We start from the raw sequence: 14,059 nt of genomic DNA, 5'->3' as shown, positions 1-14,059 counted from the left end.
GCAAGCCTATTCCTTTCTATTCCACCTCACCAAACAAGGATTCACATAAGAAAATGGCCAGGCTTTCAGGCTACAAAGCTATTCACTGTTATTCCACCTACCTAACAAAGAATTCCCATACGCCACAGCAACGCGTGGCCAGGCACAGCTAGTTATATATAATTCCACTATAATGGGCATGGCTGCATTCAATGGGATACTGGAGTAGGGTGGATGAGGTAGTAGAGCTCTCTAGCTGATTGTTCTAAATACTCTCAACTGCAAATCTCAGGATTTCATAGAATATTGCGATGGCAGTTGAAGTGGAATCATGGTGCTATAGCTGTGTATAATCAGCCTTCCACATTCACTGGGGTTAGGAAACAGGATCCTGTGAAAATAAAAAACAGTGAATAGAAATTGCTATTTTGTTTACCTGAGAGAACATCTGCCTTGGTTCAGTGCTATGGAATCCTGGGAGCTGTGGTTTTTCAATATCTTTAGACTTTTCTGCCAAATGATGATGGTGACCAAGCTACAAATCCTAGACTTCCATAGCTGTGACGGTGCGCATGGCGCCATCTATATATCAAACTGTAAGTTGCAAGATTTGAATTGTTGTATCATGCCTGATTTTGCCTTTACCCTGTAAATGTAGTTGGATTAATAGGTTATTTATAGCTGTCAATCAATGTTGTTTGCACCAGTTATATTGCTCCCTCAGCTCAATTGTTTGGCTCCACCCTTTCCTGGAGTAGGACAGTGTTTCCTTTTTTATTCCACCATCAAGCTTTCTACCAGATGGACGTGAGAGAGAGACTTGGCTCTAAAAGCCCTTGATTAAGTTACCTCTCAGCACCAATTCTGAGGTTCTTACACTTGAGACTTATGCTTCATGTTCAGGGCCAACCTGGACGACGTTGAGGAGTCTCAAGCGCCTTCAAATCAGTTCTTTGGCATCAGAGGAAGACTGTGTCTTCAAACATAGGCTATTTGGACTGAGGCTGAGAATTGCTCTGGCATTCACAGCCATTGAGAAAGAGGGACCTGGAAAAGCTTCTCAGCTGCAGAGCTCTTTGGACTTAAGACAACCAAAGACTGTAATGTATACTTTCCTTTACCCCTTTGAAACTTCCAGCTTATTGGGATAACCTTTTGTGAACAATAAAACCAATTTTTGAGTTATCTACAGTGTTTTGGTCCTTGGGAGTTCCAGTTTCCCTAAAGGAGGGCAAGAAGCAATCCCCTGGGGAAAGATGTCACGTCCATGCCTCTTTCGCTAAGAGTTATAGCCCTAGGCGCGACGACACAATAGCATTGAGCCATGACAGCTAAAGTGTCAAACTACATTCATTCTATAGTGTAGATGCACCCTTTAGTCTGGATGTACAGTCAAATAATGCAATTAGAGTTAGTGTAGACTCATATAATGTAGGTTATCTGCACTGAAGTGCATTATATAAAATGTATAATATCACAAAGGAAATCTGCTACAAAACAGCAGCTTTTTTGTTGAGTTCCAGAGTCAGAGAAGCAGATGGCGAAGACAGAAGAAGGCCTGTCTCAGGGGAGCGTGCTTGCTCCATCAATGTTTAACATTTACACAAATTTACACATTTATCAGCCACTGCCAGAAGGAACAGAGAGTTTCATCTATGCTGAAGATTGTGCCATCACCGCTCAAGCAGGGAGCTTTGAAATTGTTGAACGGACGCTTTCCAAAGCTTTAGGTGCTCTTACTGCCTATTACAAGGAAAACCAGCTGATTCCTAATGCATCTAAAATGCAGACGTGTGCTTTTTAACTTAACACCAGGCAAGCATTTTGAGCCATGAGGATTACCTGGGAAGGAATCCCACTGGATCATTGCAGCACACCAAAGTACCTGGGATTCACTCTGATTTACAACAGGCACTGCTTGACTATCAAGCAAAAAGTGGGTGCTAGAAATAATATCATACAAAAGCTGACTGGCACAACCTGGAGATCACAACCAGATACAGTGAAGACATCTGCCCTTGCGCTAGTACAATGTCAAGTTTTAAACTTTGTTTTGTGTTTTAAAATACATTATAACTGTACCCTCAATTTACTTCTGACATGATTAATAAATATAATAGTCAATGGGATTGTGGATTAAATAGTCTGAAGCATCTGAAAGATCAAAAGGTTCCATATGTTGATTAAGCCATTTGAAAAGCTTGTGAAACAGGCAGTGGATCTTAAGGATGAGAAATTCGAGATGTGTAAAGTGGGAGAATTTGCAGGTGGCTTAATAATTTTTTAACTATTTTATTAAAATGTAGAAACTGTATATGTGTTTGCACTACTCTCTTTGGGGAGAAATGTAGATTTCTCAGTGTTTAGGCACTTAGATTATATTCTGATTTATATCAGATATAAATTGATATTTATATCAATTGGTTTCTGACACAATAAATAAAAATACAGTCTACAATGACCATATAATGCAGATTTAAACTGCATTATTTGGGAATGTAGACCCAGCCTCAGTCAAAACATTCTTTGCTCAGATTTTGCCTCCTCATCTGCAATGTGAAGATAATAATACTAACAGAACCAAAGCTATAGTTAAGCAGATGGCTGTAGAATTCGGAGCGAACTTGTTTTCTGCTGCTCCAGAGACCAGGATACAAATAATATGATTCACATTACAAGAAAAGAAATTCCACTTAAAAAAGAAAGAAAGAACATCACTAATGTTAAAAGCTGTCAACTGTGGAAAAGTCCATTTAGACGGGTGGTGGACTCTGCTGCTTGTCTGAATATTTTTAAACAGATTGGATGGCCATTTCTCAGTAATGCTTCAATTGTTTACAGAGGCGGTCCAACCATAAGGCGAACTAGGCACTTGCCTGTGGCGCTATCATCCCGGGGGCGCCATTGTCCTGGGAGGAGGGCACCACTCTCCACCTCCTTCTCTTTCGGGCCTTCCAGCGGCCACGCTGGGCCTCCCGGCGGCCGTGCTGGGCCTCCCTCTGCCCGCGCTGGGCCTTTCGGCCAGCGCGGACCCACCTTCGCACCACGCGAGCCCACTTTTGGGGCCTTCAGAGATTGTGAGGTCTGTGGGAACTTGGAAGCTAGGTATGTGGGGTTTATATGTCTGTAGAAGGTCCAGGGTGGGAGAAAGAACTTTTCTTTGAAGCAGGTGTGAATGTTGTAATTAATCACCTTGATTAGCATTTAATGGCCCTGTGGCTTCAAGGCCTGGCTTCTTCTTGCCTGGGAGAATCTTTTTTTGGGAGGAGTTAGCTGTCCCTGATTGTTTACTGTCTGGGTTTCTTCTGTTTTCAGAGTGTTGTTCTTTATTTATTGTCCTGATTTTAGAGGGGTTTTTTTCAATACTGAGGGCTATCTGGGTTATCTAAGTCCACACTGCCCTATATCCCTGTTCAATGTTTAGTGCTAAATTTGCAAATATAGTAATTCCTACATAACATAAACCATGTATTGAACTGCTTTTTCTATTGATTTGTTGTAAAACATGATGTTTTGGTGCTTAATTTGTAAAATCATAATGTAATTTGATGTTTAATAGGCTTTTCCTTTATCTTTCCTTATTATCCAACATTTTCGCTTATCCAACGCTTTTATTTTTCAGTGATTGGTTTGGAGGGGGGGGGCGCCAAAATTCTGTTCGCCTACACTTGAAAACTACCTAGGGCCGGCTCTGATTGTTTATTTCTGTATGGAAGATGAAAAGAGAGTTCAACTAAGGCCCCTTCTACACTGCCTTATAATCCCGGTAATCAAAGCAGATAATACACATTATCTGCTTTGAACTTGATTATTTGAGTCTATGCTGCTATATAATCCATTTCAAAGCAGATAATCTGGATTTGTATGGCAATGTAGATGGGGCCTAAATGGTCCCTTAGGTCCTGGTTCTTGACTACAGCAACCCTTTCCCCAGTGAAGACTGGATCTCAAATGTGAAAGGGTGTGTTTGCACAGTTTGTATTGCTTTCTTTGCTCAAACTCTTATTTTAAACAAGCAGCTAGAATTTCTCAGCCTGATAGTTGTTGCTGATTTCCTGTTAAGTGACCTCACAAGAATCAAAGACAGAAAAACTCCATAAAGCATTAGTACTTGGCTTCTTTTTCCTAAGGTACTCAATACTGTTTTTATCTCTAGTTTATGTTTCTGTGTTTTTTGTTTGGAGTTTTTCCATGTTATTTAGAAAATAAACTATGAGTGGGAGGGGAATACTAAAAATGCCTAGACAATCAGTTGTGCACACCTACAAATATTGTGAATAGAGAATATTTTGTTCTCAGTTTTTCTGATGTTCAGGCTGTGATTGTTGTTGTTGTTTATACAGTCATGGTTTTTTACTTCTTCAAATTTGATTATTCATGGTTTTGTTTTAAAAATGTTCTCTCCAGGACAGGCCCGTAGACAGGATTTTGATTCGGGAGGGGCTGGGATTTTGGTTGGGGGGGGGGTGGCTGAGTCTGGGTGAGAGAGGATCAATCCTAGCAAACCTTTGGTATCGTTATCCCAATACTCCCATGCTTATGGGATATATTGAGCATGGTGATCAGATCATGATATGAATAAACATAACACTTTAAATAATAAATGTAAGGCCGTCTCATGGACCACCCTGAGAATTTCGGGGGGGGGGGGGGTGAAGCCCCTCAAGCCCCCCCCCCCCCCCCCCCCGGCTTCATGCCTGCTCCAGGAACCTCTAGGTCTTCAGTGTGACTTTATGGTAAATTTCCTCCAATCATGCTAGAGGATCTACAGATTTTTTAGAGAACACCTCTAGGTCCTCCAATGTTATTCTGTGGTCAGCCTCCAGTGTAAATTCATGATAGGGTCATATTGGAAGACCGAGGGCCTTCCACACAGCCATATAACCCAGAATATCAAGTCAAACAATCCCACAATATCTGTCGAGACACAGAAGCCTTAGAGCCACACACGCTTTTAGTCCAACAAAGGTTTATTATAAAGCAACAATAATACGCTCAGAGACACTTAACTTCAGTGTCTCTAGCCAAAACTTAAAGGGTTCTCCCAACTGGGCTTCAAAAAGCAACCAGAAAATAACCCGGATTAAACAGGAAGAAAATCCGGATTTAACAGAAAGAAAATCCGGATTAAAACTCAGTCAAAATAAACCGCAAGCAAACAGCGCTGTAACGAAAGGATTCCAACAGACAGCGCTGTTCCAAAAGAGTCAGTTGCAAATGGGAGTTGCCAAAGCCAGCCGAGGTCCCGGAGTCGCCGTAAAAGGAGTCCGAACAAACGTCATTCCCCAGCTGGACAAACAGAGCCGTAGTCAAGATAATCCAAGGATCCAGGAAGGGAGAGAGCCACACTCATGATAAACCAGTCCAAATGTCGTCACTAGGGTGGTCAAACAGAGCCGTGGTCAAATCAATCCAAGAGTCCAGGAAGGGAGAAAGCCACACTCACGATAAGCCAGTCCGAACGTTGAGACTTCTCAGGAAGCAGAACTCCAAGCTGCAGAACCCAAACCCAAAACCCAACACGAGAGCAGGCAGTGACAAAATACACACGATACGAAACCGACACTTTGCCTTCTGCAAAGATTCCCCATTTCAGAGCCTACTTTTAACTTACACATCATTATCTGATGATGAGCTCGCCTCCACCCCATCATCATCTCTAGCAGCTGTCCTTGTCTCCACACCCGAACCCCTGTTTCCACCTCTCCAGTTCCTCCATCTCCTGTCAAGACTTAGGTTTCCCCATGACTCGGATGTATCTCCCGGTTGCCAATCCTCCCATCCTGAAACCCCCACAACCGTGTTGCCAGAAATTGGTTCTGCACATATGTTCCCAACCTCTTGTATTCTAGTCCCATCCATTGTGTCCTCCCCATCCTCATCACTCCCGGACCCATCACTCCCAGAAAAGCCCATAAACGACTCATCATCTGTGGGAGCAGTAAATATATCCCAGATCTTCTTCCTCTCCCGTTCTTCATCCAATTCCTGCTCCCGAGTAACCCTTTTTGTGCCTCTATTCCCATCCACCACATTTTCTTCCTCGCTCATCAACTCCTCGCCACTTGAAAACCCTTCGAATGTGTCTTCATCAGTAGGCGCCATAAGTATATCCCGGATCCGTTCTCTTTGCTGTTCTACATCTGACACCTGCACACAATTACCCCTTTGTCCCCTGCTGGTACTGCTACTACTGCTTGCAACATTACTACCTGACTCAACTACAGCAATATCTGCTTTGAACTAGGTTATCTGAGTACACACTGCTTTATTTATTTATTTATTTATTTGCAGTATTTATATTCTGCCCTTCTCACCCCGAATGGGAATCAGGGCGAATTACAATGCACATATACATGGCAAACATTCAATGTCATTAGATATACGACATATCTAGACAGACACCGATGCAATTTAACAGTTTCCAGCTTCTGGCTTCATGAGGGTATGCTTGATTCCGGCCACAGGGGGAGCTGCTGCTTCACCGTCCACTTGTGACACCGAGTCCTTGATGGTAGTACTTCCTCAATCCTTTCCACATGCTGCTGACAGTTCTATGGTGTTGTAAATTAGTTAAATTAGCCTCCCAGGCATAAAGCGGTACCTACATTTTCTACTCGACAGATACAACTGTCTTTCGAGCTGTTTAAGTCAACAGCAAGCTAGGCTATTAATGGTCGGGAGCTTAATCTGACCCGGGCTTCGATTCCATGATTTCTCGGTCAGTAGTGATTTATTGCAGCTGGCTACTAACCAACTGTGCCACAGCCTGGCCCATATATTCCAGTTCAAAGCAGATATTATGGGATTTTCTGCCTTGATATCCTGGGTTATATGGCTGTGTTGAAAGGCCCCTAGACATTTCTGCAGAGGTGCTCTAAATTTAAGAAAAACAGCAGTTTATTTATATTCATGATGATGTTTCACTTTCAAGGGGTTCCCATGTCTCTAAGCCTAACAAATGTGGACGGGTGTGTACTAGTTAAATAAACACTTGCCTTTGACAACAGACTCTGGATTGCTGCTAGACAATATTGCACTGAATTATCTCTGACCTGTAACAAGGCAGCTTCCTGTGCTTACAATAAAATTCTATAGGGAGCCAATATGTGGTAAGCATGCTAGAGTAGGATTTGGGAGATTCAGGTTTCAGTCCTCAGTGGAAAACCTTGGGCAAACCATTCTCTGTCCCCTTCTACGCTGTCATATAAAATCCAGATTATCTGCTTTGAACTGGATTAAATTGAAGAAGCCATTAGCAAAAGGGGGTTGTATTACCAGTGTATCTGGAATGATGTTTGGAATGTCATGTACAGTAGAGTCTCGCTTATCCAACCTTCTGGATTATCCAACACAGTCTGCCTCCTGTCCGGATCCTCAGCTGTTTCTCTAGGCAACAAGGACTGAACGTTTTACAGATTTAACTTCCGACAATGTTGTTACTGTAAGTTCATTTTATGCAATTCTATCTTTATTTGTAGTCAATTTTTTAGTAGTCCATGTTTTTGTAGTCAATGTTTTAAATACATAGTGATGTTTTGGTGCTAAATTTGTAAATACAGAAATTACTACATAACGTTACCATGTATTGAACTGCCTTTTCTGTCGATTTGTTGTAAAACATGATGTTTTGGTGCTTAATTTGTAAAATCATAACGTAAATTGACATTTAATAGGCTTTTCCTTCATCCCTCCTTATTATCCAACATTTTCGCTTATCCAACATTCTGCCAGCCCGTTTATGTTGGATAAGCGAGACTCTACTGTATTTGTTTACTTTTTGAGTACGCATGTGTCCAAAAATTTTTGTCTCCCATATATGGAAAGGTCTGCCCATGTTCCAGTTATGTCTGTGTTTCTTATCTAAGAAAAGTGTAACTTAAAATCAGTATAAAATGTCTGTAGTTACATCACAAAAGGGTTTGGGAGTAATTTATCAGGCGTACCTGACTCCTGACTCCGGCTGTAATACAACTGTGTTTGTTCTTCACTCAAGAAAGGTTTCTCGATTGGTTCTTGGTCAAAGTACCCCTTCAATATGGCAGTGTAGACTCCGATAATCCAGTTTAAAGATGATAATGTGGATTATCTGCTTTGATAATCTAGGCTATATGGCAGTGTAGGAGAAGCCTCTGTCCATATTTATTTATTTATTTACAGTATTTATATTCCGCCCTTCTCACCCCGAGGGCGGATCACATTGTACATATAAGGCAAACATTGAATGCCATATAACATAGAACAGAGACAGAGACAGACGCAGAGGCAATTTAAACCTTCTCCAGCTTCCTGAGGGTATGCTTGATTCTGGCCACAGGGGGAGCAGCTGCTTCATCATCCACTGCAACGGCAACTTCCTCATTCCAACGGCGGCTGGGTGATTTTTATGGTGTTGTAAATTAGCCTCCCCTCATATAAGTGGTATCTATATTTCCTACTTGATACAACTGTCTTTTGGGTTACTTAGGTCAGCAACGAGCAGGGGCTATTTTTTATTTTAATTGTCAGATGCTCACCCCAACACGGGCTGGCCTCGAACTCATGACCTCTTGGTCAGAGTGATTTATTGCAGCTGGCTGATAACCAGCCTGCGCCACAGCCCAGCCATCTGACCTACTTTGTGAAGAAAGCCATTTTGGGTTTAATAAAATAATGTTGGGCCACACTATTAGGTGACAACGAGGAGGGCTGATATGACAACATATCTTCCCGCTTTAAAGTTGACCTTATTTCTAGGAAAAGCACGTCATTGGGAGGAAAGAACCCTGATAATATGTACCCTGCTTTGTGCCACTTATGCCCCTTCCACACAGTGGAATAAAATCCCACATTATCTCCTTTGAACTTGAATATATTGCAGTGGGAACTCAGATAACCCAATTCAAAACAGATATTGTGAGATTTTCTGCCTTGGTATTCTTGATTATTTGGTTGTGTGGAAGGGCCCTAACTGAGACTCTTTTCAATCCTTCTGGATCATACCAGTAATTTCTGGGACTTCACCAAAACACGGGTGTAATTCCTATGTCATCTTCAGCAACACCTATGAATCAGGACGCCCATAGTGACCGACAATTTCCCTTTACAGCTCAATAAGTGAGTATAGAAATACTAAGAACAGGCTGGATATTATTAAAGGTAAAGGTTTTCCCCTGACATTAAGTCTAGTTGTGTCCGACTCTGGGGGTTGGCACTCATCTCCATTTCTAAGGCAAAGGGCAGGCTTTGTCCGTAGATGCCTCCAAGCTCATGTGGCCAGCATGACTGCATGGAGCTATTATGAGTTATTAGTTATTATTAGTTGTCCCCTAATCCCCCTTTTAAATACCTGAAATGCATAGTCAACTTAAATGAGCCGAAATTACATTGATGGAGCATAGATAAAACAATTTATGTGGTGTAAAGTCACTAGATGGTCATGGGATCAAGCAAGACAGTTGATGGAAAATAGGACAGCTATTTGTGACCAAAAAATGTAGCAGTTAGGGAAATAACCAGCACTACACCCTGAAATGAGAGTCATGAGAAGAAAATGACTACATTCCTCTTTCAAACTGCATCCAACAGTAATGACAGAATAAAAAACTAACCCATCATGCAGTTAGTTTGCAGGGATAATCAGAAGAGATTCTTAGCTTCCTTTTTTGAATTCATAACACAGTTCACAGAATCCAGGCAAAGCATCTGTCAGAAAGATGGACAAACAGACAAGTAATGTATAACCTTTTCATGATCACTTTGATCTTGAGGGGATGCAGTGTTGGCTTTTCATATTAAAGCAGATCTGTTTTTTCTAGACACCTGTCTTTTACAAGCCCAACTGACAAGTTTTTATCATTTGCACTAATAGCGTTACTTTATCAAGCAAATTTCATCTATATATATAAAAGGGTAATGAAATTTCGGCCTAGGACAAAACAACAAAACTACACATCCCAGAAACACTAAACTTGGCAGCACAACCCCTCATCCATGCCTCTACGTTCATACAACAAAAATAAAATAAAAATAAAATCCTAATTAGAGGAAGAGGAATAATTGTTTTTATCCAATTGCTGCCAGTTAAAAGGCTAAGCTCTGCCCACTTGGTCTCCTAGCAACCCACGCAGCCCAGGGGACAGGCAGTTAGGCCTCACTTAGGCCTCTTCCCCACTGCCTATAAAATACAGATTATCAGATATGAAATGGATTATATGGCAGTGTAGACTCAAGGCCCTTCCACACAGCTATATAACCCATTTATAATCTTATATTATCTGCTTTGAACTGGATTATCTTGACTCCACACTGCCATATAATCCACTTCAGTGTGCAGTCGGACACAACTGGACTCAATGTCAGGAGAAAACCTTTACCCTTTACCTTAACTACCACCAATTCCTCAATACTTTATTTCCCATACCACCATACTTCGCCACAGCAACGCGTGGCTGGGCACAGCTAGTGTACCTTCTAAATATGTTACTGATTTTACGGATTATGCATGGAACGCTTTATTCTGTAACCAAAAATAATCTTATGATAACTTGCAAATGGGGTGGTTTTATGCGGTGGACAAGGATTTTGGGGGGCCTTCCACACAGCCATATAACTCAGAATATCAAGGCAGAAAATCCCACAATATTTGCTTTGAACTGGGTCATCTGAGTCCACATTGCCATATATTCCAGTTCAAAGCAGATAATGTAGGATTTTATTCCACTGTGTGGAAGGGGCCTGGGAGGTCAGAATCAGCCATGGAAAAGCATTGGGTGACCTTGGACAAGTCACACTCTCTCAACCTCTGAGGAAGGTCAAAGCAAACTGTGAAATCTTGCCAAATAAACTGTAGGACAAATTCTCTGTAAGCCAATTAGTTCTTGAAGCATATAACAACAACAGCAGGATTGTTGTTGGACTATAACTCCCAGCATCCATCACCACTTGCTATGCTGGCCAAGACCAATGGAGCCTTTCTCCTAGCAACATCTGCAAGGCCTTATGTGCCCCTCTATTGCCCCAAAGTGTCATTGCTATGGAAGTTCTCATGGACAGGCTGGTTTAGTGGCGGGTAAATAAGCCTATAACACTATGTATCACAATTTTTGGGGGCCTCTGGTGGCACAGTGTGTTAAAACGCTGAGCTGCTGAACTTGCAGACCCAAAGGTCCCAGGTTCAAATCCTGGGAGCGGAATGAGCGCCCGCTATTAGCCCCAGCTCCTGCCAACCTAGCAGTTCGAAAACATGCAAATGTGAGTAGATCAATAGGTACCGCTCTGGCAGGAAGTTAATGGCGCTCCATGGAGTCATGCCGGCCACATGACCTTGGAGATGTCTATGGACAACGCCAGCTCTTCGGCTTAGAAATGGAGATGAGCACCAGCCCCCAGAGTCGGTCACGACTGGACTTAACGTCAGGGGAAAACCTTTACCTTTTACCTTATCACAATTTTTGTTCCTGGGTTATAAATGTCATTTCCTAATTGGTTCTATCATAAAAACATGGGGAAAGTTTATTAAACTGCAAACACATCATTTTTGCGGGACACACATTAGCACATTTTGCTATAGTTTTTAATGAATATCTCATTGAGTCTCAACCAATTCAACACAGTTTGTGACAGCCACAAAAACGAAGTTTCTGGAGTATAACAATGCCTTTCAAAGTAAGTACCACAGAATTAAACAGGAAATAACACTTTCAAACCAGGAATATATTTTTTTTTCAAATTTTGTTACATAGTGTAATTGCTGCAGAACTGAAGGCCTGGCTGGATCCCTCTCTCTGATGCTATTTAATAAATGATGAATTACAGTAGAGTCTCACTTATCCAAGACTCGCTTATCCAAGGTTCTGGATTAGCCAATGCATTTTTGTAGTCAATGTTTTCAATATATCGTGATATTTTGGTGCTAAATTTGTAAATACAGTAATTACAACATTATTGCGTATTGAACTACTTTTTCTGTCAAATTTGTTGTATAACATGATGTTTTGGTGCTTAATTTGTAAAATCATAACCTAAATTGATGTTTAATAGGCTTTTCCTTAATCTCTCCTTATTATCCAAGATATTCACTTATCCAAGCTTCTGCCGGCCCGTTTAGCTTGGATAAGTGAGACTCTACTGTACATAGGAGATCTGTCATCAAAGATCTAACACACCATTAAGGATGATTCCAACACGGAAGCAAACAAAAAGAATTTAAATATTTCTGTGATTATCTTCTTTTCTATTGCACACCTGGCCAGTAAAATCAGTACAATACATTTCCAAACACACATCTTTTTTGTTTTTAAGACTTCGGGGAAACTACAGCCTTCTATCTATGATGGGCGAAACCCTGTTTTGTGAGTAGCGTCACAAAATACCTTCCAAAAATGAATGTTTCAAATTCTCAAAGTAATGCAAATCCCCAACAAAGTAAGTAGTCAAAAAGAGTCAAGGCTAAAGAGAGAAAAATAATTATCACAGCTAAGAAGGGAAATAATTATCACAGTTAAGGGTCCTTCCAGACAGCCATATAACCCAAAATATCAAGGCGGAAAATCCCACAATATCTGTTTTGAACTGGGTTATCTGAGTCCAAGCTGCCATATATCCCAGTTCAAAGCAGATATTGTGGGATCTTCTGCCTTGATATTCTGGGTTATATGGCTGTGTGGAAGGGCCCTAAATATTAATAAAGCAGCTGTCAATTCCAAGTTTAAAGGAGAACAAAAATACATGAAGCTTCATTCAGGCAAATTGGGGGAAGCTTGTATGGTGTGACTTCTGGGAGTAAAGTCAGACGTCCATATCCATGAGTTTTGCATTCATGAATTTTGGCCATCCACGGCTTCAAAATATGCAAGAAAATGTTCCAAAAAGAAAACCCTGGTTGTTCTCTTTATGTAAGATGCACCATTTTGCTACACCATTGTATATAATAAATAGCATTTGAGCATCCATGGATTTTGGGATCCAAGAGAGTCCTGAAACCAAACCCCAGCAAATACTATTTTCCAACTCCATATGTTGCCAAACTACATATTCTGCATTTCTCACCCATGGCTAAACTGGTTGCGGCTACCAGGAGTTGCAGTCTGATAGTATCTTAAGGGCCACAATGTCCACCCCAGCATAAGACAATTAATAACTGTCATTAATGTCATTTTAAAAGGTAAAGTTAAAGAGATGGGTGTGAGATTATGAAGATGCTCCTGCTCTTTATTTCGGCCTCACTTTTCCCTCAAAACGACATATTACAAATCAAGGAACCATCTACACTGTCATATAAAATCCAGATTATCTGCTTTGAATTGGATTATATGACAGTGTAGATTCGAAGCCCTTCTATATTGCCATATAATGCAGATTATCCAACCAGATAATCCACATTATCTTCTTTGAACTACATTATACGTGTCTCCACAGCCATGTAATTCTGTTCAAAACAGATAATCTGGATTTTATAGGACAATGTAGAAGAGGCCTCATATATTACAGTTCAAATCATATAATGTGGATTATCTGGTTTCATAACCCGGATTATAGTGTAGAAAAGCAATGTAGAAAAGTCTAAAACAAGTACAATATACCTAGAAACATAGAAGAGATTGGTTTTCACTATATGAAGGCCACCAAAACAATACAATTAAAAATGGCAAAAATCAGTTCCGAAATACAGTAGAGTCTCACTTATCCAACATTCGCTTATCCAACGTTCTGGATTATCCAACGCATTTTTGTAGTCAATGTTTTCAATATATCGTGATTTTTTGGTGCTAAATTCATAAATACAGTAATTACTATGTAGCATTACTGCATATTGAACTACTTTTTCTGTCAAATTTGTTGTATAACATGATGTTTTGGTGCTTAATTTGTAAAATCATAACCTAATTTGATGTTTAATAGGCTTCTCCTTCATCTCTCCTTATTATCCAACATATTTGCTTATCCAACTTTCTGCCAGCCCGTTTATGTTGAATAAGTGAGACTCTACTGTAGTACAATTATATCCGTACAACATCCTCTTACAAACACTTTTCTTATCGGATTGCTGTGAGTTTTCCGGGCTATATGGCCATGTTCCAGAAGCATTCTCTCCTGACGT

The sequence above is a fragment of the Anolis carolinensis genome, chromosome 4 (assembly GCF_035594765.1).
Source record: "Anolis carolinensis isolate JA03-04 chromosome 4, rAnoCar3.1.pri, whole genome shotgun sequence".
In the NCBI taxonomy this organism is placed as follows: domain Eukaryota; kingdom Metazoa; phylum Chordata; class Lepidosauria; order Squamata; family Dactyloidae; genus Anolis; species Anolis carolinensis.
Note: the sequence above shows the minus strand (reverse complement) of the source record.